This window comes from Cnephaeus nilssonii (genome assembly GCF_951640355.1).
Source record: "Cnephaeus nilssonii genome assembly, chromosome: 4".
Lineage (NCBI taxonomy): Eukaryota > Metazoa > Chordata > Mammalia > Chiroptera > Vespertilionidae > Cnephaeus > Cnephaeus nilssonii.
The window spans coordinates 9,911,057-9,936,574 of record NC_137075.1 but is presented as its reverse complement, the minus strand read 5'-3'; positions in this window follow the sequence as shown (position 1 = coordinate 9,936,574).

Sequence of the window (25,518 nt, the reverse complement as noted above, 5' to 3'; positions counted from 1 at the left end):
AATAATAATATAGAATACCCAATAAATGTCAGACATTCACACAGGAAGCTACTCCAGTAAACTTTAGGGAAAACATCTCTGCATCCTTTTCCGAGACAGTGGGTCCTAAAATATAAAGGTCCCTATCTGTAATTTTCTTCCCAAAATGAGTAGAAGAATTTATATATTAGCAATAGGTGTCCCAATTCCTACTAGGCAAGATGTAAAGGTCTTTTCTCCATTATCAGTTTCAGAGCAGTTGGAATGGTAAGAAGCACATCTCAGAATCCTATCCATTTTTCCTCTGTTTAATCATCTGGCATTCTACTTCCCATGTTTTGAGTAGAACTCTGTCTACTGCTTCAAAGGGTTGTAGTGGACCTGGCCCATCGTCCATGCTCTGCTCATGTCTATCTAACTGCCTCCCACATCACTTCCTCAAGGATCTTGGCTTGAATTACTTCAAAGAAAAGGGTTGCATGGCCTCTTCTGTAGCTGCTTCATGCTGAGGAGGGATGAAGTTTTCCTAAGATCCAAGATATCCTTGCTCTCTGTCAGAGGACAATGAGGGCTGGGCATGGAATAAGGTGGCAATGGTGTCTTAGAGGTAGTATTCCCTGATGGTGAGTAGTGCTTGTAACCTGTTGGAGACAGACTTAAGTATAAATTTTTGTATTATTGGAGCAAAAATTAGAACAGCAGAAAACTTTAAAGACAGTTAATTGAATTAGAGTATAATATTCACACTATGTGTTATAGAGTCTATTGAAACAAAACTTTCCCCCTAAAATTACCCTCATTTTTATTAAAGAGCCAAATTAAGATTAATTTATTTATTCTATTAAGACTAGTTACAATTTGGCCTGATGGTTTGCATGAATACAATAAGAATAGCAATTCATTATATAGGCTTTTAAAAGTCTGATTCACTGGAATCTCATGATTGAGCTTTTATTAGCATCTCAGGACAAAGAAGCTCAGCCACCTAGCTGCCATCAGGTTTTCCTGCAATAACTGTACACTTGGGTGAATTCCTCAAATACTTGAGGTCCCCAATGATGTATTGAGGTTCCTTCCTTGCCAAACATCAGAAAAGGAGCTTCCCTTCCATACCTGTAAAAACTGCCATGAACCAAGTGATCAAGCAAGATACTAGGCTTTCTCCCAGGAGCTCTTATTGGCTTCTTAAGGCTTTCTGGTGACATCCAGAGTCCAAGCAAGTCTCTCTCTTAGGCATGATGTACCTGTCAAAGTCTTGGTTAAGAAACCCATAATTAAACATTGGTGTTATTGAATTCATGCAAAGAAAGTATTGCCATGATTTACTGACTAAGAATTGCCAAATTTAGGTGGGATTATGGTAGGGAGAAAATATATATAATTTACTAAATTGCCTTAAAAATGTGTCCTTATATTGGAAAAAGGGATTATAAATCAGCAATTCTTACAAAAAAGTTACAAAAACTATATATTTTCAGGTTATTCAGTCATATAATTAATTTTTGTTTCTCTTGAGTTTTCTTGCCAGTACTTCTATAAATCCAAGTACTCTGTAGAGTTCTAATAACTTTCAGGCAGTTGAAAGGGGATGCTCCGAAATTTTATTCTCAGATATATGTAATTTAAAATAAGTAGTAGTCCTGTCCAATGATCCCTCAGAAGATATAATATTTTTGCAAATGCATTATAACAAAACAGTGACTGTTTCTAAATAACAAGAAGAAATTTTAAATGACACCATTGTGGATTGATTATAACAGAATTGACATGGAATCCTGTCCTTTTTGCAAAACACAATATTCCAGAATAATAATTAGAGCTATAAATGAAAGTATATTAGAATTTATAAACTCCTGGATATTATTAGAGCATCTATTTTAATGATATGCATACATAAATAAAATACAGTTATTATTTCTTTATTTGACAAAGTTTCTCCTGTACCTTAAGTGTAAAAATTTCCTTCATAAGGAGAGAAAACAAATTCTTGAGGCATTCCAGGGCCTATTGAAATGACCTAAAGCCAATTCCAAGTCAAGAAAAATTTTCTTAAAGTTCAAACCGTGGGAAGTGTGTCAAACTTACTTTACCAAAATATTACATATCATTATTATTATTCTGAAACAGTATTAGGCCATTTATCCATTCAAAGTGACAAAAGGGTATTAAACACAAACATAGGCTAGTAAAATTTCAGTTTCCACAATTAAGAAAATGGCTTTTTGTAAGTAAGCAAGTACCTGATTAACATAACATAATATATAACAATTTCAATAATTTATAGAATTTTAGCTTGCTGGGCAAAAGACAAAAGATATTTTCCACTTTAACAGACTGGAAAAAGACTAAACAAATTCTGTACTACCATTCTTATGATTTATTAATTTAATTAAATTTATTAATTCAGATTACCTATAATTTTCCTTTTAAGATTTATCCTCACAACCTTTCTACAACTTTCACAAACCCTCCTACCCATTAAAAAAAAAGCTTTAGAATAACTCACTTTCATGTTTTCTTCAAAATACATCTCCACACTTCATGCCTCCTATTACCAAAATAATACAATTTCTTTCCAATTATTTAGAACTCTTTAACTCTTAGAAACCTTAATTTTTGAGTGACAAGTAAGTAATAAAAATTCCTCAGTTTTAATACATTCACATTTTTAAGAGATATATTTAAATAAAATAGGAGACATATTTATTAACACATTAAAATCTATCCCCTAGATTCTCTGTAATAAGAAGCCGAAAGTAGGCAAACTCAGATTAATATTTCAAGTCTCCTGTTATTTCAAAATAATGTTTACTGTTTAACCTAGCACAACTCCCAAGTTTTAAGTTACCATACACTTTACTATTTTCTTTTTCTTCACAAAGTGCGAGTGGCTCTCCATTGCCACTTCTGCAGCCTGCGCTCTAGGAGAAAGACTTGGGGAGTTTAAAAGGCTTATTTTGCATATTTTTCTTTCTGAATATAATGTAACAACATGAAATCTTGCATATTAGAAGAGATCTTATCCTATTTCAAAACAGAAATAAAAACAACCCCTAAAGTAAATAAATGACACTTCCAAAAGGATGGACTGGAACATTGGCCTTAGAATCTTATCTCACACTAACCCAGCCCAGCAAATGACCTGTGTTCTGAGTAGCACAAAGCTCAAATAGCAGAGACAGAGGATCTCCTGTTTTCATAAAATGGTGAGGAGTGAACTAAGTCCCCAAAAGATAAGAAAGCAAGCAAAGAACATCTGTAACCGAAGTTACATTACAGACAGGAAAAACTCTCACAGGCTAAGCATTAGGGGCAGCTGATGCCTTGAGAGGAGGGCAGGGAGGTACCCAAGATTAAAAACTCTAGTAGCTGCTGGGAAGTTCCTGCAATCTTTGCCATGGGTTCAGCTGGCCATAAGCAGCTGGAGCCCCTCAGCAATGTTGGATATGCCACATCTGTAAACTAATTAAACCCAACAATAAAGAGCCACAAAACAACATTCAACAGAGACACTCATACAAATATTTATAGGCACACAAAACCCATAGACAAGAGCTTCACACCATTTTCCTGGTCTGCCCCACCATAAAAACTTCAGAATGCCCTGCATTTAAAAGAAAACATTGAAGCAGAGCATGACTCTTGTCCCAAAGCGGGTCAGGCTATGTGCTTGGAGATTAGGCAAGGATCACCTGAAGCTGATCAGGCTCCACAAGACAAGAGACAGTTAATGCCTCCCTTGCTATAGAAAATAAATGCACCCAATGCCTTACAAAGAAGCCCATATGAGTGTCATACAAAAATGCTTGATTCAACTTACGTCTTAGGTGAGTTGATGGTGATTGCTGAGGTTGTGGCTGGGACATGAAACAGGAAAATTCCTGGCAGCACTTGAAATAAAAATTCCATACTTCAGCCCCAGGAACCCCCCAGTCCACGCAGCAAGTGGCGTCCCTAGTGGTCAGTCTGACCTGGGTCACCAGATTATGAAACCAGACAAATAATGGGTCCAGGTTAACTGTCACTACTTGAGCCAATTAAACAGAGGTAAGGAGGAATCATATATGACTCTTTATTCCATAATGATGGCAGTATGGAAGACCAACAGGTCATCCACAAAAATCTGCTCTGAAATCCCTCTCCCCCTGCATAAACCAGCTGTTTATATTGGGTAGGACAAAGATTACATGAGGAAGTAGGCAAAATAAATTAAGGATGAGTATAATGGTTAAAGATTACAGGCAATGTGTGCTGGGGTGGGCTTCTCTGGGTCTCCATTGTTTAGGCAACAAGATTGTTAATCTTTCTATGATAATAGGCAGTTCTTAACACCCAGATCACAGACCAATCAGAATATGATTTCTTTAATCATAGCAAAAGAGTCATGGTTAATAGAGCATGATTAATATCCTACCTAATAATAGACAAATATGCAAATTGACCGTACCTTCGCTATGCTCGTGATTGGCCAGGAGGCGCGGGGGGGCGGGACTCGGGGTGGCTGGGGTGGCTGATTGGGCTGGCGGGACGCTGAGTTCACCTCGCCAGCAGCGGCGAGCTCAGCGTCTGCGCCATGGCTGTGCTGCGGCACAGAAGGGGCCTCTGGGGCAGCGAGCTCACGTCCGACCGCGGACCATCAAAAGCGGGGGAGCTGGGTGCCTGTCCACTCAGGCACCAGGCCTTTCAGAAGCCTCCGCCATGCTGGAGGCTTCTGAAAGGCCTGGTGCACCAGCGATCAAAAGCAAAAGCATGGGAGCTGGTGCCTGTCCGCTCAGGCACCAGGCCTTTCAGAAGCCTCCGCCCCGCCAGAGCTTCTGAAAGGCCTGGTGCACCAGTGGACAGGCACCCAGCTCCCCCGCTAAACGTGCATGATTCAATCATGCACTGGGCCTCTAGTTTCTTATAAGATAGCTAGCCCCAATATTCAATATCTGTCCCTAACAGATTCTCTCACCAATAGACGTTAACAGAGGAATCAAATTACTGTCACCCAAGGGAGTCAGGTTCTTGGTATAGCACGGAAATAAGAATTTTGAGAATCCACAGGGGTAATGAAATGTGGTAAAAGGCTTTATTGCATGGAGTTACATTTTTCCAGATGTAAAGTACCATCCTCCATAAGCCAATTCTGAAGGAAGGGCAGCTGTGGGCTCCAGCAGAGCTAAACATAAGGCCAGAGTGCAGAGCTTCCATTCCATGTTGTAGCCAGGTGTAGATCAGCATCCAAGCAAATTAAAGTTCATTAGTTCATTGTCTATAGGTCCACATGGCCATGAGTCACTGGCCAAGGAGAGCCAGGAACCCAGTGAGCTCATCTGATTCAAGCTTAAATATTCAGGTTTGACTCACTTGCAGTGACCATGCCCCTTCCAGCAACTGCCTCACTCTGAGCTCTGATGGAGAGCATAGGAACTTCCCATGTCACCCAGACCTTACTGGCCATGCCTCCAACCTGCTTTTGCCCAGTCCCTTGCTCCATCAATCAGCAGGGAACAGACTTAGAGGGTATTAAATGTTGCTTTTTGGCAGAGCTTTATAAATGGCATGCTTATATTATCTGGTCTCCCATTAACTCCTTTACTCTCTAATTATAAATAGGTTATTACAACAGCATCAGTATGAGGCACTCCAGAAAAATTACAGTGGCAATATCAGATAATTATGTACATATCACCATAACAACTGTAATACTAATAAAAATATTTGAAATATTGTGAGTTCCAAAATGGATCTCAGAGATGCAACAGGAGTAAATGCTGTTGGAAACTGGAAACTAATTACTTGCTTGATGTATGGTTGTGCAAAATGTTTATTTAGTAAAAAATGCAATATTTGCAACGAAAAAGGAAGGTATGGTTAACATATTTCATGAAATACATAGTATCAACCAAGACAGAATAATTTATATTAAAAAAACAAATGCAATTCTGGTGCAGAAATGTACACTGAATTGAATTAAGTGTGGATCTTGAAGAAAAAAGTACCCAGAGTGTAGCAGTCTTTTTGCAGCAAGGGTTCAGGAATCTGGAGAAGGACTTAGCATAAATGGATAGAGACTAGACAAGAAATATAAATTTGGAAGGCATTTTGTGGGAGCCAGATGGAAACTTAGATCTAGTGACTAAGTTCCTTGAATCTCCAGACCCACAGCTTTTTATTTATTAGAAAACACATTGGCCCTTTAGGAAAGCAGATATACATATCAAGGTAAGGTTTGATGAACAGGAAAAGATGATCAGGTCAGGGGAAATGCCTACAGCTGTTCAGCAGCAGGCAATAATATACAGATTATCAGTCCCAAGGTCAATCAGGCTTCTGATGAACTTCTTGCATAATTATGACCTGCTGGAATTTGCCTCAAGCACCAATGTTTAGTATTACAGGAAGAAATTTTTCAGTAATACCTTCCTTTAATTAGCTGAATTATTTCCATAATTACAGGTATACCTGGATATATTTTGGGTTTGGTTCCAGAGCATTGCAATAGAGTGCCTATCAAACAGAAACAAAACAAAACACACACACAAAACAACAACAAAAACAAGTAACATGAACTTTTTGGTTGCCAAGAATGTACAAAAGTGATAATTATACTATATTGTAGTATTCCATGGTTTATATTCATGGGCTCAGTCATTTTCCCAAAAGAAGGCTTCCAGTCCATGATGTCTGCATTTCCCTCTCAATGCTATTTGCAAGTGAATTATTATTATTATTATTATTATTATTATTATTATTATTATCATGATTACCCAGAAAAATTTACCCAGTAGGAGATGCAGAATCACCATAATAATTATTTGTTCTGCAACATGCACTTTTTAAAATAAATTTCATTATAGTTTTCCTGTCATTGGGCCTAGAGACTCGTTTTCAAATCCAGCAAAAGGTGAAAATAACCTAAAGACACAAATGTAAAGGGACTCAATACCAATGCTCACAATTTTGCAAATTACCCACTTTATTTTTCCTAGCTAGAAGGTCTACATGCTTTTAAGACTTGAGAGGGTGTAAGCATTTCCTCTGTCCACAAATTACCTGTTATCTTTTCCAAAGCTAGCCAATGCTTAAGAGTTTCACACTTACAGAATGAAAAAGAGTGTGAGGACATAAATATATTGATGGACAAGTCTAAGAACTTCTGCCTCGTAGGAAGGTTCTGTGACTAAGATGACCATTGTTTGCAACCAGACCTGGGGAAAACTGTTTGGACCTGCCCAACTAAGTTTTTTCTTACAATAGAAATGTGTGTTGTGTGTTTTTAAAGTTATGTTATTAAGATAAACTCCCTAAGATGATGAAAATTTGCAAAAAACGTGTAGGTTATGAGAGAAGACCCATTAAAGAATTATGAGACATCATTTTGTGATTAAATTTTGTCATTAGTTGGATATGACACCTTGGTCAAATCACTGAACATGTATAAGCCTCTGTGCAATGAAGGTTATGTGATGGCTAATATTTGTAACATTTTAAGGTATTTATTTCAGAAACATAGATACTTCAGTACAATCCATTTCCAGTGATAAAAATGCTAATAAGGGGAGCACTAGTCACAAACACACTTATAAACGGAAACCAACACACACACACACACACAACATACACCTATGTTAATATTTGCCTGACAAAACTGATTTTAAACTGCTTCTTCTATAGAGACTGATAGAGAATACTTACCTGGTGATTTCGGAAGAGGTATAATCAAGGGGAAAGCCAAGAAACAATCAATGTCCCATGCTGGTAAGAACAAGAATATTTCAAGTCTATTTATGGTTCATTTGTCTTTTCAGGAGTTTATTTAAGTTTGCACCTTCAATTACCACAGTACCTATATGCTGTTTTACCTAATAAAACCTCTCCATAATTTCTTCCTATAATTAGTAGAACTCTAGCAGTTACCATCAATGGGTACTTAGATACATAATTTCTGTTTTAGGACTCATCTCCTTAAAGTCATCCATGAAAATCCAATGCTATTGTGAGCTTGGAATATGCTTGATGGAAGCTTTTAAAATGTCAGTTTACTCATTTTCTTGTTTAGACCCAAGTCATTAGTTGCTTTGTATTTACAAATGCAGAAAAGTTACCTTAAGAAAGGGATTAGAATAGGAATTTAGAAAATAGACATTGCATTGTTTATTATATCCCTCCATGTGATTATAATACCAGGAAAATTTCTAATATCTCAGCTGATGGTTCAACCTGAGTTTTTTCCTTTCTAATACAGTTTACTGTATAAATTACTGCTGCTTGTTCTGGCAGATTAGTGGCTGTCACACTGTCACCATTTTTGACATGGCAGCAAAGGAAATAGGCAGGTTAAGAGAGCAATCTGGGAAGGAGATACTGAAAGAGAGGCTTTCAAAACACGAGTCATCCAAAGGTGATGGTGCTCATGCCCCAAGTTCATGCACTCACAGTAACAACACTAGAAGCTTCACACTGCAGGGAAGGACACTTCAGTAAAATATGAAATAGCACAGCCTCATCACTCAGTAAATGACCCGGCTCACAATGACAACAAGCCTCCAATTGTGGTAAGAGGAACCCAGTACCCAGATTTGCTAAAATACATTGCCAAAAATGCTCAGGTTTTACCACACAATATATGAGACATTTAAAGGAATGTCAAGTGTGAACTCTACATAGGAGGAAAGCAGACCAGAACAAATCTTTGTGTATGTTCCAGTTGTAGTTTTTTATAATTTTTAAATATTTTAAGTCAAGAACTCCATATTTAAAAGAGAAAAGACCATAGGTGGCTAGTTCTCATCAATTGAAAATGTGAACAGAGACAGAATAATATATGAAAAGAAAAGCACTGATGATTTTGTTAATGAAATTCTAATAACTCTTAGGTAAAATGCATTATAGAGGCACAGTAATAGATTGGAATTGTCAGGAGAAAGAATCTCTACACTTGAAATAATGGAAGAGTGAAAGCAGAGCACAGAGGAAGGGGGCAGGGAAAGCACTGGAAGAAATAATGGTTGAATATTTTCAAACATATTCAATGAAAAATATTAATCTGCACATCCCAACTTAATGAAATCTAAATAGAACAGGTACAATGAAATACATAATCAGACCCATCTTGGTAAAAGGTATGAAGGACAGCAAAAATAATGAAACCCACAAAGGGAAACCAACTCATCATAAAAAAGAGAAACTTGGTAAGATTAAGAGCTGACTTGACATCACAAACTGTCCAGGACTATAGGCAGTGGGATGGCAGAGTGCTAATAGAAAAAATGTCACTATGATTCTTATATCTAGCCAAACTATCTTTCAGAGTGAAGGTTAGAAAAAGGGATTCCAATTTTCAGAAAGAAAGAAAGGAAAAAAGAAAGGAAGTAAGGAGGGAAGGAGGGAAGAAGGGAAGAAAGGAAGGAAGGAAGGAAGGCAGGAAGGAAGGAAGGAAGGAAGGAAGGAAGAAATGGAGAAAGAAAGAAAGAAAGAAAGAAAGAAAGAAAGAAAGAAAGAAAGAAAGAAAGAAAGAAAGAAAGATCTGTTTGTTAGCAGAACTGCCTCAATAGTAAAAAAAATAATAATTTGTATGTTGAAAGCAATTTACATCTGGCAGTAACTTGAATCCAACTTCTAAAGGAGCATGGATTCATGGAATTATGTAATTCCAAAAGACAGTAAGAATGCATGTTTTTTTTCTCCATAGTTGATTCAAAAGGCAATTGCATAAACATTGTGTGCATCATTGTATTGTGGTACCTATAAAATGTGTAAAAGGAATACATCCCACTGTAGCAGCACAAAGGAGATGTTTGGGGTCCCAATGTATTTTAGTAAGATGATACAGAAGATGTTAATTCAAATTTGCAAGAGCAAATGAAGAGTGCCCAGATTATAAATAAGAAGGTTAACATAAAAGGAAGTTGTAAATATATACTTTTTCTTCTTTCTTCCTTAGCTTCTTCAGAGAACACACAGTTATATAAGAATAAGTACTGTATTTTCCGGCAAATAAGACAACTTTTTAACCCAGGAAAATCTTTTCAAAAGTCGGGGGTCGTCTTATACACCGCGTGTCATCTTATAGGGAGGGTATATCCCAAACTCTATATTTTAACTGGAAAAGTTGGGGGTCGATTTATAGCCCAGTCGTCTTATATGCTGGAAAATACGGTATAACTTTATATCATAGGTGTATTTAGTACCGTCATCCCCATTGTCTGTAGTTTCCATATGTGTAGGTTCCGTTCTTCATGGTAAACCAGGAATGGAATATTATTAAATGGAAAATGCCAAGGATAAATAATTCATAAGTTTTAAATTATTCACTATTCTGTGGAGCATGGGGAATCTCATGCCATCCTTCTCTGTCCAACCCAGGACATGAGTAATCCCTTTGTCCAGCCAGTTCACTCTGATAATGCTACCTGCCCTTTTGTCACTCAGTAGCCTTCTCAGTTATCACATGGGTAAGCCCAGTCATGGTATTGCACTGCTTATGTTCAAGTAAACCTGATTTTACTTCATACTGGCCCCAACATGCAAGAGTAGAGATGCTGGCAGTTTGGATATACCAAAGAGAAGCCAACATTTTTATCAGAGGTAAGTTTATATAGGAAAGCTCATAATATATTTAGGATTTGGTACAATCCACAGTTTCAATCATCCATCCACTGGGGGATCTTGGAATGGATCCCTCACTGATAAGGTGGGCCTGCTGTGAAATAGTAGCACAAAAATGGGAAAGAAGTAAGAGAATTATATGGGATTAGCATTTCTAGATCTCCCTGGTATTTATTTAGTATCAATCAGAACTAGATTCTAAAATGATCAATGTTGTTAGTTACACAATTCTGAGTATAAATTTTAATAACCCATTAAATTTCACAGTTTATATGGGCAAAATGTATTGTATGCCTCAATAATTGCTAAAAATAGCTCTCTGAACTGCAAATGGTAATCGATTAAGGGAGGTTTAAACCAATGGGAAGATGTTTATGGTAAAAAATTGTGATTCCTCCCGTAAATTTCTCCAACATTTCTCCCCTCAAACCATATCCTGATTGTCTCCCGCTTATCTTAGTATATTTTGCATTCTTGATTCTTCTGACGTGGTGTTTTTTACTTATACCTAATAGAGAAAAACCAGAGCAGCTGGAATATATTGGCTAATGTTGTCCAGTGCTGTGTTGCTCTACTTCATGTATCTTTCACAAAATGTTTCTAATAATGAACTTTTTTTCTTTTGCCCAATATGGGCCTGCTGTGTAATAATACCACAACTGGGAGTCTCTCTGTAAAGAAGATGTTATGGTACTTGTTGGCTGGCAGAGTCTTAGTGCAACCTTTTATATTTCTTCATGGGCTCGGGCATTACTTCAAAGCAAGAGGTTTGCTATGCTCAGGACCATGAGATGTTTCCAACTACGCTTGCAGGGTCACTAAAACTGACTTCCACTCCCTATTTTGTTGGCCCACAAGTCCACTTTAGCTCCTGAATCCAATTTATCCCTCCCACAATGCTCATTTTTCTTTAATACCTTTCATGCATTTTTTATGTCACTGGATCAAATTATTAGTTGGTAATTATAGGAAAAACATTGAATCATATGAAAACTCTGGTGGAAATGGATCCAATCAGTACCCTATTACTTCTGAAAACTTAACAATTTCCTCCTCACATGTCACAAGGTCTCCATGCAAAGAAACCTTATAACGCCCTTTTTCTCAATCTTATCAATGTCTTTATTCTCTTACTCATTGATATCTACATGCTTTATAGTTACAAAATCTAAAAGGGAATTAAAACATTCCCTAGTGAATCAAAGTATTTCTGGCTCATGGGAATTTCTGTGACTATATAGTTGGTGGTGTGGAACTTGTCTGGTGGAGAAAAACAAGCAAACAAACAATGGAACAAACAGTGATGCTCTATTTCATGAGGTACATCCCTACAGAAAGAGTGTGCATTTTATGTAAGCCTGCAAGTAATTTTTTTATCATAAATTCACTGGGATGATTTCAATTTGCATGATAAAGAATTTATATGAAATAAGCAGTGTTTAAGAACTATGAGACATAGCTTCTAAACTGTATATAAATTTTACCATTTCCTGGTTATTTGGTTTTGGAGAAGTCACTAAATGTCTCTGAACATCAGCATAATATGGCTGATATATTTATTCCATCTGTTCCAATATATGTTTTTGTGAATTTGCAATCAAGATATTTCAATGGAATTTTGATAGGCTAGATATAGCCAGCATATGCACACACTCATGGAAACATATATATTCCTATGTAAATAATTTGTACATAAATTGTCATAATGATGTGCTTTGAAATTTATGTTTCAGTAGGGGCTAATGCAGAACAACCCACAGATGCAACTCCACATGGCATAATAAAGGGTCAACTGAAGACACAATCAATGGAACTCCTTGGTAAGAAAAAGAATTTCAAAAATAAAATATGTCAGGTTTATTAATCTTTTTGGAGTTGAATTAAGTGTGGAAATTAAAGCACAAAAATACCTGTAGGTTACTATTACATGGAGAAAAGTTTTGATGGGTACCTTCCTTTAATTTGTTAAATTATTGCTTAAAATGCAAGCATACCTTGAAGATTATTTGGGTTGTGTTCCAGACCATTGCAATAGAGTGAATATCACAAAACACAAGGCACATGAAATTTGGGGTTTCACAAAGTGTATATATAAAATGATGATTACACTATACTGAATTCTATTCTGTGTACAGTAGCATTTTATCTACAAATAAAATAATATACATATTTAATTAAAAATACTTTATGTCTACAAACTGAAAATAACCATTTGAAACAACTGAGTTGTAATAATTTTGTATATGTAGGGTCTTATTGTAGGAATCCCTTTCCACGTCCCGCGTGGTCCAGGGTTCCGGTTTAGGGTTCGAGTTCTGGAGAAGGGCCGCACACAAATGAAAGGAGACTTGAAATTCAATTTGGCGAAATGGGGGGCCAGGCGGTAGTCCACCTCTAGTGGGAGAACTGACGACTGCTCTGGCTCTGCCATCCCTTTTATTGAGGTTTTGGGGAAAACATCTTAGGCAAAATAACAGAAACTTACATGTAGCCCTTAGGCAGGAAATAACAGAAACTTACATGTAGCCCTTAGGCAGGAAATAACAGAAACTTACATGGGACAAACAAAGGTGGAGGCTGCTTCAGCTAACAATGTAAACAACTAAAGGGTGAGTGGTTAGAGCAATTAAGGTTGTTGACCAGCCTTCCTGGCTTCCTGTCAACATCTCTCTTTTGGTGAAACTGATTTGTTTCCTGCATCTCCCCCGTTTTCTTTTCTTAAAAAATCTTGCATATGCAGACTAGAAATAAACATATAGGAACAAAAAATGAGACAAGCAACAATGGCTATGCTAAGAGTTCAAATGAAATCAGTCTGCAGTAAGTTTCTTTCTGGGCCAACAGTTTTTGAATCCCAGTTTCAATGTCCAACAGTTTTTTGAAAACATGTCAGCAATGGTATCTGGATGGTGGACAGATGGTGGTAATGCAGGTCCGACCTCTGGTTTGGTCCTGGGCAACCTGCAGCGACGCACAGCTGCTGACTGCTAGCATGGCAAGGTGTCATCAGTGTCTTCCATCTCTGGATTGTTTTTCCTCTTGTCTTCATGGCTGGAGCATTCCTGTCAATTCCTCTCTGTTGCAGGAATCCACATGGTCTTGGAGTTGTTTTCTGAAAATATACAAACATATTCTCGACCAAAAGTTAATAAAGGAATCTTTTCTATAATTTTTTACTTGGGATCCTTTTTATTTTTTGCCCAAACAATTTTCCTTTGGCTTATTCTGACACCATGTGTGTTTTTTCATAGGTGTCCTGCTCTTACTATTACAAATGGAAATTAGTTTTCAAAGAAAAAAAAATTTTTTTTGGATATTTTTCCTTACATAATATTTTTCCACTATCCCCCCTTTTTTGATATAATTATTAGGAGGCTTTTGGAAAATTTTTATAATGCAGTCTTGATCACTTTAAATTTTAATTTTTTGTACAAAAATATGACTGTTTTAGGTTCATTGCATGTTAAGCAATGTTACCATGAAATCAACTACCAAAAGAATTTTTAGTTAGTACTGTAGAAACAGCTTTTTGTCCAATATAATTAAATTTTCTTGAATATTCACTTATTTCAATTAGCCAATTTAGATTAATCTGAAAACTTGACTATTTTTACTATCAAATTTAATACTCTAACAATAATCTTAGTTTACCCTGTAAGTATTGATGTAAAGGATTATTTGCATCCTTGAGAAGGCTCTAAGCATTCCTGGTATTAGACTGGATTTAGATATAGGGCTGCTGCTGTCAGCCAAGTCTCTGTTGCCTGTGTCCCGATCGGAGCTGGACAAGTCTCTGTCGGCCACCTGGGTCCCGATCTGAGCTGGACATGGGAAGCGCAAAGCAGCCATGGGGCAGGAGACCTCCCTCAGAAGGGGCGAGTGTTCAGGCCCCTGCAATGTTGGGGGGGGTGAGGATCTGTGCCCCACCTCTGTTGACCCCCAAGTTCTCTCCTGATGGCCCCTCTGCGACTGTGCCTGTCTTAGGTTGTTCCTCCCTTGAGGAATCTTACCCGTCTCTGGCTAACCAGCCATCCTCCGGGGCCAAGCAGGGTGATGTGAGGTTCAGTTTTGTCTCCTTGGTAGCCTATGCCCCTATGGCCTCTATGCCCAGCACCTGCCTTGGGATCCCCTCGCCTGCTGGCGGGGCCCTGGCATTGATCACATATCTTGGGGAACCCAGGTTTCTTCTCCAGGGAGGACCCAGCTCACGCCATTGTGCGAGAGACAGATCCATGGTACCAGTCACCATGAGGCTTTAACCTCAGCAGGAACAGAGAGCTCAGGCAACAGCTGTGGGCAATTGGATGGTGAGAAGAGGGTCCCTCTTGGCAAAAAGAGCAAGAAGGGCCAATATAGAATGCTCAAATGCCTTCCCAGGGGGCCTTCCACACAGTGGAAGGAATTAAATCCTTTCATGTGCTTTTAAATTGCTGCCAAACATTCAAAGAATTAGTTTATAAGTTTGTTTGGTATATGCTGTTGTAAAATATCAAAAACTATAATGACATTGTAGAAAAATATCATGTAAGGATTTTCTTTGCTCTAGGCATGGCAATTCAATTTCAAACTGGCTAATTATTTAGTTCATTTTGCCATTTTTGAGGCCAAAACCTTCAAACATTTAAAGTATATTTATTAATTTTTCTTTGATAAGGCTTTCCATGCAATTTCAAGTATATTAGATCTGTTTTTAAAAGATTTCCTTTAAGAAGAGAGGATAAATTTCTTGTATTACTCCGGGCCCTTGGAGCTTTCCAAGAATCATCTCTGTTAAGGCCTTGAAATTTTAACATGGTAAAAAACCCATCAAATATATATATCCATATATGATTTAAAGATTATAATATTTTTTATAATTATCTTAAGATATCAATTAGATTTTAAACTAGTTTTTGCATAGAAAAATTTTGGTTGGGATCACAGAATTAATCCTCTTTTTTAATTATACCAATAATAAGCAACTTATTTTGAATTCCTAATTATTAGAGAAAACACAACATTTTTATTTTCTCAAAAATAAGTTCTTATACTTTAGGCATTTAAATTACCACTATATAATTTCTCCTAATTTAATTTGCACTTTGAACTTGTAAAGCTGGCAAGTCAAATATTTTTAGCATATCCTAGATTAATAACACAATAACACTTTATATTTCTAAGAATAAATACAAGACATAATCAATTAAGAGCTTCAATTCTGTCTTCTAGGTTTTTTATGAGGCAAATTTAAACTTTACTTTTCATTTGCCAGTGGCTCTGGAAAACCAGGTTTGGTTTATTCTAATGTAAATTACCACATTTCTTAGCATACTGGGAGAGTGGGCTTCCATATAAGATCTCCACTTGTTTCCCTTCCTTCCCCACCCCCTGCTTACTTTGGGGGAAGTTTCAGGAACAGATATGGCCAAATTTCTTTTTATGCTTAAAAGATAAAGACAAATCTCAAATTTTTTCTTTCTTTTTTGCTTTCCGAAATAATAACTAGCACCCAATTTGGCCAAGATTTGCATTTCTCTGCTAGTTCCTTTATAATTTTTAAACAAAACTTTGAGTAACCTTACTGCAGGAAAGCAGCTAGCCTTGCCCTCTCCTGCCACCTTTGAATTTCTCCGCACCAGAGGCGGCTTCAGCAGTGGAGTTTCACTTCTTATTACAGATTTTAAATTCCAAATACCAACTAAGATTTTAATTTGAACAAGAAACCACATTCTTTAAGCATTCAAACCAAAATTCTAATAATAAAGTTTACTTTATATTTATAACCTAATTCTTCCCCATTAGCCTGGCTGAAAAAGGAGTTCCCACCCTACTTACAGTTCGAGACTCTGCAGCTGGCCATGGGCTTTTGTGTGCGGTGAATTCCCTCACCTTTTTCCGGTGAATTTTCCACACCTTTCCTCGGTGTACTTTTTCCTTCCTTCGCTCTTAGGCGAAAAATACCTTCTCCTCCAGAAGTCCCTCGGTAGGCGCCAGAATGTAGGAATCCCTTTCCACGTCCCGCGTGGTCCAGGGTTCCGGTTCAGGGTTCGAGTTCTGGAGAAGGGCCGCACACAAATGAAAGGAGACTTGAAGAATTTCAATTTGGCGAAATGGGGGGCCAGGCGGTAGTCCACCTCTAGTGGGAGAACTGACGACTGCTCTGGCTCTGCCATCCCTTTTATTGAGGTTTTGGGGAAAACATCTTAGGCAAAATAACAGAAACTTACATGTAGCCCTTAGGCAGGAAATAACAGAAACTTACATTGGACAAACAAAGGTGGAGGCTGCTTCAGCTAACAATGTAAACAACTAAAGGGTGAGTGGTTAGAGCAATTAAGGTTGTTGACCAGCCTTCCTGGCTTCCTGTCAACATCTCTCTTTTGGTGAAACTGATTTGTTTCCGGCATCTTATCTCAATGTTGATGGCTGATGTTGGTTCAGACTGGTGGTTGTTTGAAGACGGGGTAGCTGTGAAAATTTGTTAAAATCAGACGACAATAGAGTTGCCATATCAACTTACTCTTCTGCTCTGGATGAGTTCTCTGTACCATGCGCAGCTGTTTCATTATACCCACAGTAGGCCTTGTTTTAAATTGGAGCTGTACTCTCAAAACCTGCCACTTCTTCATCAGCTAAGTTTAGGTAAATTTCTAAAACTTTGCTGTTAATTTATCAATCTTCTCTGCATCTTTTCTAAGAGTAGATTCCATCTCAAGAAACCATGTTCTTTGATCATACATAAGAAGGTGCTCCTCATCCATTAAAGTTGTAACATGAGATCACTGCAGAAATCCAGGCTGCATTTCTACAGGCTTCACTTATTATTATAGTTCTCTTGATATTTCCACCACCTCACCAGTTATTTCATTGATGGAAAATTGAAATATTCAAAGTTATTTAGGAGGGTCTGAGTCATCTTCTTTCAACCTTTTGTTACCCTTGATATTTTGACCTTTCCAGTGATTCACAGATTTTGTTAATGGCATAGATCAAAGTGGGTCTGAATAATTTATCACTTACTGAATGATTAAAAAAATGTTCTGAATATTTACAACTTAGTTTGCTCAGATCCATTAGGGCCATTATTATGTATGGTAGCTATAGAATTCTTTTTATTCTTTATTAGTATTCTTTTTTTTTTATTGTCTAAAGTTTTACATATGTCTCATTTTTCCCTGATTGACCCCGTCCAGCTGTTTCCACCACCAAGGGCAAGCCCCCACCCCCAATCTATGTCTATTGGTTATGCTAATATGCATTCATACAAGTCCTTTGGTTGAACTCTGACCCCTCCAACCTCCCCTTCCATTTGTCTCTGGATCTGTTTTTGTACATCAGTTTATGTTGTATATCCCACATATGAGTGAGGTCATGTGATATTTATCTTTCTTCTGCTGGCTTATTTTGCTTAGCATAATGCTCTCCAGTTCCATCCATGCTGCTGCAAATGGTAAAATTTCCTTCTTTTTTATAGCAGCATAGTATTCCATTGTGTAGATATACCACAGTTTTTTAATCCACTCATCAACTGATGGGCACTTAGGTTGTTTCCAAATCTTAGCTATGTTTCCAAATTGTGCTGCTATAACATAGGGGTACATATATCCTTTCTGATTGGTATTTCTGGTTTCTTGGCATATAGTCCTAGAAGTGTATCACTGGGGCAAATGGGAGTTCCATTTTTAACATTTTGAGGACACTCCATAATATCTTTCACAGTGGCTGAACCAGTCTGCATTCTCACAAGCAGTGCACGAGGGTTCCTTTTTCTCCACATCCTCGCCAGCACTTGTTGTTTGTTGATTTGTTGATGATGGCCATTCTGACAGGTGTGAGATGGTACCTCATTGTTTCCGGGGTCTTTCTCAGCATCTACCAGGGTTCAGGAATCTGGAAAAGCGTCTGTTCATAAATGAATCAAGAGCCTAGAGAAGAAATATGAATTTGGAAAGCATGGGAGAAAGCCAGATGGAAACCTAGTTCTAGTGACTAAGCTCTTAGAATTTCTGAACCCCTAGCTTTTCATTAACACATTTTGCCCTAAAGCAAAGCAGATATATATATATATATATAGATAGATAGATATAGATAGATAGATATAGATATAGATATATATATATATATATATCTATATATATATATATATATATATAGATATATAGATATATGTATATATATATATATCAAAGGTAAGGTTTGGTAAACAGTAAAAGATTATCAGGTTGGGGTAACTGCCCTCAGCTGTCTGACAGCAGGCCATAATATGTAGATCTTCAGCCCTGCTGAAGCCCCAAGATCCATCAACCTTTTGATGAATTTCTTGCATTTATGACCTGCTGGTATTAGCTTCTAGCATATCCTGCTTCTCTGATTTAATAAATTTAACTGGAATGTATTTCATTTGCATAGCTCGGGTCCTTTTAAGATTTTTAAATATAATGGAAAGGATAGAATTCTATCATGTCCTTTTAAATTGCTGCCAGGCATCAAAGGAATCAGTCTGCAGTAAGCTCCTTTCTGAGCCAACAGTTCTTTGAGTCCCCTTTCCAATCACTGTCTCTTATGACATGACAGCAATGATATTCTAGTTCTGGATGGTGGACAAACAATGATCAATAGCAATGCAGGTCTGACCTTCTTTGGCTTGGTCCTGGGCAACCTGCAGGGATGCACAGCTGCTGACTGCTAGCATGGCAAGGCATCTTCACCATCCCCTATCTCTGGACTATTTCTCCTCTCTCATCAGTGTGTTGCTTGGGATAACTGCTATCTGTGGCTGGAGTAGTCTGGTTAGTTCCTCTCTCAGATCCATTGTTGCAGGAATCCATAAGGGCTTGGAAGAGTTTTCTGGAAATATACAAGCATATTCTCGACCAACGGTTAATAAAGAAATCCTTTCTATAAACTAGACTCAGGATCTTTTCATTTTGCCAAACCATTTTCCTTTGGCTTATTCTGACATCATGTGTGTCTTGCCATCAGCATTACAAGTGAAAAAAATATTTTAAATAAACATTTAAGTAATTAAGGCTGATGTAATTTACTTACAGGAGATAACTCTACTACCCCTCCCCCCTTTTTTTGTTTTAAATAATATTAAAAGGCTTTTGGAAATCCTGAAATGCAGTCTTGATAGTTTTAAATTTAATTCTTTGCACAGAAATATGATTTGGATTCATCGCATGTTAAGCAGCTTTTACATTAAAAATTAGTTAATGTTCCAGGAATAGTTTTCTGCCTAGTACAACAAAGTTCCCCTGAATATTTACTTATTTTAATTTGCTAATTTAAGTCAATCTGAAATAAGGCTTATTTTCTAACTTAATGACACTAATTGAAGTGCTACTTACTCTAAGCCTTTGAGTATAATGACATAAGCTTTGTTTAAGGAGGCAAAATGCAAATTACTTACTTTTCTTTCCGAGGCCTAATACATTGACTTTTAACTACAGTTCTCCAGGTATTTGAAGAAAACCTCTCTCTATTTCTTCCCAGAGTAACTTCTAGGCCACCTTAAGAGTTTCTTTTAAAAACCTTTTTCTTTCCTTTACACCAAGCAACCTACATGGTTACTCTTCAGATTGCTGACTGATACTGTGATGCCTACATATTAAGTGACTCTCTTTCTAGTTGTGGTGACTAGTAATGACCAGATTTAATGCTTGAACAACAACCTTCAGTAAATAGTAGTGAAAGAGATTTTAAAATTTTTAAATTTCTCCTTTTTATTAAGCTTAAAATGTACTTATAAATAGCATTATTTTTCACCAGTGCTCATTTGCATACAAAAAGGGATCATGGGAGATCTCAGGAATGCAAATTTTTACATTGGCCTTTGTTAAAGCCAACTGCTTATAAAAACATTGGCTTCTCATTTAACTGAAATTATATGAGACCTTGATTATATTTTAAAAAGTTAATTTATTAAGTAATTAAAGTAGGCATCTTTATTGAAAAAGCAATGTAAGCAAACTTATATATTAGATCTATGAGGTACAGATGATGTCCCATCCCTCCAGCCTATCTAAGAGCAGGCTGCCTGAGGCTTTTGTTTTAAAATTCCATTGCTGAACCTTAATAAATATTTAGCTATCTTGTCTTTCCCTCCTTTTATAACATTTAAAATATATGTATATAAATAAAATATAGTTATTAATTTTTATTCGATAAAGCTTTCCAGGTGATTTCAAGTATATTAGATTGGATTAATCAAAATTATTTTTTTAAGAAGAAAGAGAATAAATTCTTGAATCACTCCAGGGCCTTTGGAGTACCCCAAAATTATCTCTCGATTAAAATCTTGAAATTTAACTTGGAAAGATTATCAAATACACACACACACACACACACACACACACACACACACACACACACTAGGGGCCTGGTGCGTGAAATTTGTGCACTGGGGGGTGGTCCCTCAGCCCAGCTTGCACCCTCTCACAGACTGGGAGCCCTCAGGGGATATCTTACTGATGGCTTAGGCCCACTCTCTCTCTGTGGGAGGTGACCAGGCTGATCAGGGGAAGGCGCCAGCCCCATCACCCCACTGCTGCAGCCACTGCCAGCCAACACAGCCCCTAAGGTGTTTTCATCAACACAGACTCCAGTCCCTTCACCATGAAAAAAAAATGACAACTTTCTTTAGGCATTTTCAAGATGTATCTTTCATAGGATATGACATTTCTATCTTCCTTCCTTCCTTCCTTCCTTCCTTCCTTCCTTCCTTCCTTCCTTCCTTCCTTCCTTCCTTCCTTTCTTCTTTCTTTCTTTCTTTCTTTCTTTCTTTCTTTCTTTCTTTCTTTCTTTCTTTCTTTCTTTCTTTCTTTCTTTCTTTCTTTCTTTCTTTCTTTCTCCTCATCTGAGGATATGTTTCCATTGATTTTTAGAGAGTGTGGGAGAGGGAAGACAGAGAGAAACATCAGTGTGAGAGGGACACTTTGATTGGTTGCCTCCTGCATGAGCCCTGACCTGGGCCCCAGCCACGGAGAATCCTTCAACCTAGGTACATGCCCTTGATCAGAATTGAACCTGGACCCTGAGGTTGGCAGGCCAAGGCATTATTCACTGAGCCAAACCCACTAGGGCAGGATATGACATTTCTTAGCCCTCCAGCAGCAGACCTTTGTTTTTTTCCCCAGGAGTATAGTGGAAAGAACTTTAGATCACCTTTTTGGATTCTTATTACCCAAGTTACCAAGAACATTACCAGTGGTGTACAGGGAGCTTAGCCAATGAGTGGTCAGAAAAGGTGTTTCCTCTGCAGCTCACGCACAGAGGCAGGACTGTTGGCAAGCCGAGGCTGGCACCACTCTGCTGCAGCTTGGGCAGGGCCCCCCCACCAGTTCTGCTCAAGCCTCTGCCATGGCTTGTGCAGGCCCCCCCGACACACACACCCCCGGCTCTGCTCAGGCCCTGCTCAAGCCTCTGCTGTGGCTTGGGAAGAGCACCCCCGGCTCCACTCAGGCCTTGCTCAAACCTTCGCTGTGGCTTGGCAGGGCCCCCTGTCTTCCAATTAAGCCTGTGCCACAGCTTGGGCAGGGCCTCCCGCAGCTCCGCTCAGGCCCTGCTCAAGTCTCTGCCACCCTGCCCCTGGCTGATCTGCGCCAAGGCCGGTAGGCTAGGAGTGGCCAGGGGCTTCTGGGACCCCGGCAGCTCAGGGCCTACGCATGGGCCTACAGGCTTGGAGAAGCCTGGGTCCCAAGGATGTTCCCAGGACCCAGGCCACTGGATGCCTGCATATGCAAATTAACCCTCCATCTTTGTTGGGTTAATTTGAATACTCACTCCTGATTGGCTGGTGGGTGTAGCGGAGGTATGGTCAATTTGCATCTTTTTTATTAGTGTGTGTGTGTGTGTGTATATATATATATATATATATATATATATATATATATATATCCCAAAAATTATAATATATACTTTTTATAATTATTCTAAAAGATATCAATTAAAATTAAACTGGTTTTTATATTAAAAATTTGGTTCAGACCACTGAATTAATCCTCTTTTTTAATCAAACCATATAAAATATTATACCTTAGTTTGAAATTTTACCACACAGGTTATAATATATTTTGAACTACTAATTTCTTCCAAAAAAATACAAGAATTTTTTCCTCAAAAATAAATTTCTATACTTTATGCATTTTGTTATTACAACTATATGACTTTTCCCAACTTAATTTGAACTTTAAATCCTTTTTTTAAAAAAATATTTTTTATTGATTTTTTTACAGAGAGGAAGGGAGAGGGATAGAGAGTTAGAAACATCGATCAGCTGCCTCCTTGCACACCTCCTACTGGGGATGTGCCTGCAACCAAGGTACATGCCCTTGACAGGAATCAAACCTGGGACCTTTCAGTCTGCAGGCCGACACCCTATCCACTGAACCAAACTGGTTAGGGCAGAACTTTAAATTCTTAGAAGCCTTAAATTTTAGCTGGCAAGTTAAATATTTAACATTTTCCAGATTAGTAACACCTTCACATTTGTAAGGACAAATTCCAAATAAAATGCAAGACATACTTAATTAATAGATTTAATTTTATCCTCTAGACTTTTCATATGAGGCAAATTCAGATTAACATTTCAGCACTTTAGTCATTTCAAAATACCTAGATATTTAATAAATCTTTATTATTTAATTCAGTAAACTCTAAAGCTTTAAGTTGCCAATAGCTTTGGAAGCAAGCCTGGTCTATTTAAATGTAAATCGCCACATTCTTCCTTAGAAGTTGCTGCAAGCCGGGACCAGCCCCCTCCTTCAACAAAGAGTGAAACCAGTTTTCCCCTGGGCTACTGGACCTTTATAATTAATGCATTATCTATCCATGTTTCAACAATTTTGAGATTCTAAAGCCAATTATTATTTTCCAAGGCGTTTACTTTGCCAAATTCTGTAACAGAGATCATTTACTGACTTTGTAATGGCCTTAATGTTAACTTTGGAATGTGGTCCATTGTTATTTAAAAACTACCCTTTATTATGGAAATACCAATCTTGTTGCTTAGAACCTGCCTGTATTTTTTCATTTGGGTTATTTTTGCCATCTTTTTGAGAAAAAAGTTTTGGGGTTTATTCTGTAGCATCCATAAAGAGATTAAACTTAGCTCAAAACCTTGTCCAACATCGGATGGAGCACTCTTTTGTTTTAAGCTAGCTTTCTCTCTTTATGAGTACAGAAATTCCCAGACACATTCCTAAATTTTGCAAAATTTTTAAATGATGGACTGGGAAAAAACATGGCAAAAATTAGTTTTTCTAATAGTACTCTGGAGAGTGGGCATCTGTTTTACAGGATCACCACGTGTCTCTCCACCCCCACATCCTGCTTCCTTTGGGGAAATTTAGTAAACAGTCTGGCTGCCCAGGTAAACAAAGCAACAGAGAGTTCCTCTTTGAGAGAGGTGATGGCTCCACCCTCTCTAGCTGCCCTTGAACCTCTCGACACTAGAAGCAGAGGATCTGGTGGCTTTTTAGAAATTACAGACTTTTGATTCCAAATACGAATTAGGCATTTTGCAATTTGAACAAGAAGCCATATAGTTAAATATGACAATGGCACCCTTTTTCCTTCAGTCTGATTTAAGAAAGTGCCTTTTGACATTTCAATTTCTTTATACTTGAGCATACAAGCTAAAAATTTACAATGATATATTTGCCTTTGAACCAAATTCTTTCCCATTATAGTCTGGCTTGAAACAAAAGACATTCCCACCTAGTATGGATTCTTGACTTCCAAAGCTGATGCAGGCTTTATGCACAGTTAATCTCCTCACCAAATTTGCAGTGACTCCCTCACCTTTACCAGTGAATCCTTTTTTCTTCACTCGGTGAAATATTCTCCAGATGTCCCATCTGGGGTGCCATAAATGCTGGGGTCTTTCTCAGCATCAACTAGGGTTCAGGAATCTGGAAAAGGGGCTGTGCATAAATGAATGAAGAGGCTAGAGAAGAAATATGAATCTGGAAGGCATGGGGGAAAGCCAGACAGAAACCTAGTTCTAGTGACTAAGCTCTTCAAATGTCTGGACCCCTACCTTTTTATTAACACACTAGGGGCCCAGTTCATGAATTCGTGCACCTTTAAAGGAACTGTGGGCCATCAGGCTGCAGTGGGCACGGGGGCGGGTCTCAGCCCATCCTCCGCACCCCTGCCTGGCCCCTCCCATCACATCCCTGGTCCCCTGTCTGCTGGCAGCCCTGCTGCTCAGGCACTGATGGCGCTGGCCCCACTCGCACCCCTGACGGTGTGGAGTGATTGGGGCCGACACCATCAGTGGGTTTGAGCGCTCAGTGGGACTATGGCATGCAGGAGCAAAGAATTTTCAGTAACCACCAGAGGCTTGCCCTGATGACAGCTGACCGGTGCCACGCCTTGGTCTGGTGCCCCCACTCACCTGCTCCACCATCACGCCATGGCCAATGCCTCTCATGTTCTGCACTCTGTGGCCTGCTGCTGATGCCCACCATGTTCCACATGCACCTCCTGGTAGTCAGTGCATGTCATAGCGACTGTTTGTTCAGTTGTTCCGCCATTCAGTCTATTTGCATATTAGGGTTTTATATACATAGATTTTACCCTAAAGCAAAGCAGATATACATATCAAAGCTAAGGTTTGGTAAACAGTAAAAGATTATCAGGTTGGGGGTACTGCCCTCAGCTGTCTGGCAACAAGCAATAATATGTAGATCTTCAGCCCTGCTAAAGCCCCAAGTTCCATCAAATTTTTTCATTTATGACCTGGTGGAATTAGTTTCTAGCACATTGCTGTTTTGATTTGCATCTCTCAGATGATTAGTGACTTTGAGCATGTTTTCATATGTCTCTCGGTCTTCTGTATGCCCTCTTTCGTAAGTGTCTATTTAGGTCTTTGCCCATTTTTTGATTGGATTGTTTCTCTTCCTTTCGTTAAGTTGTATGAGTTCACTATAAATTTTGAAGATTAAACCCTTATCTGAAATA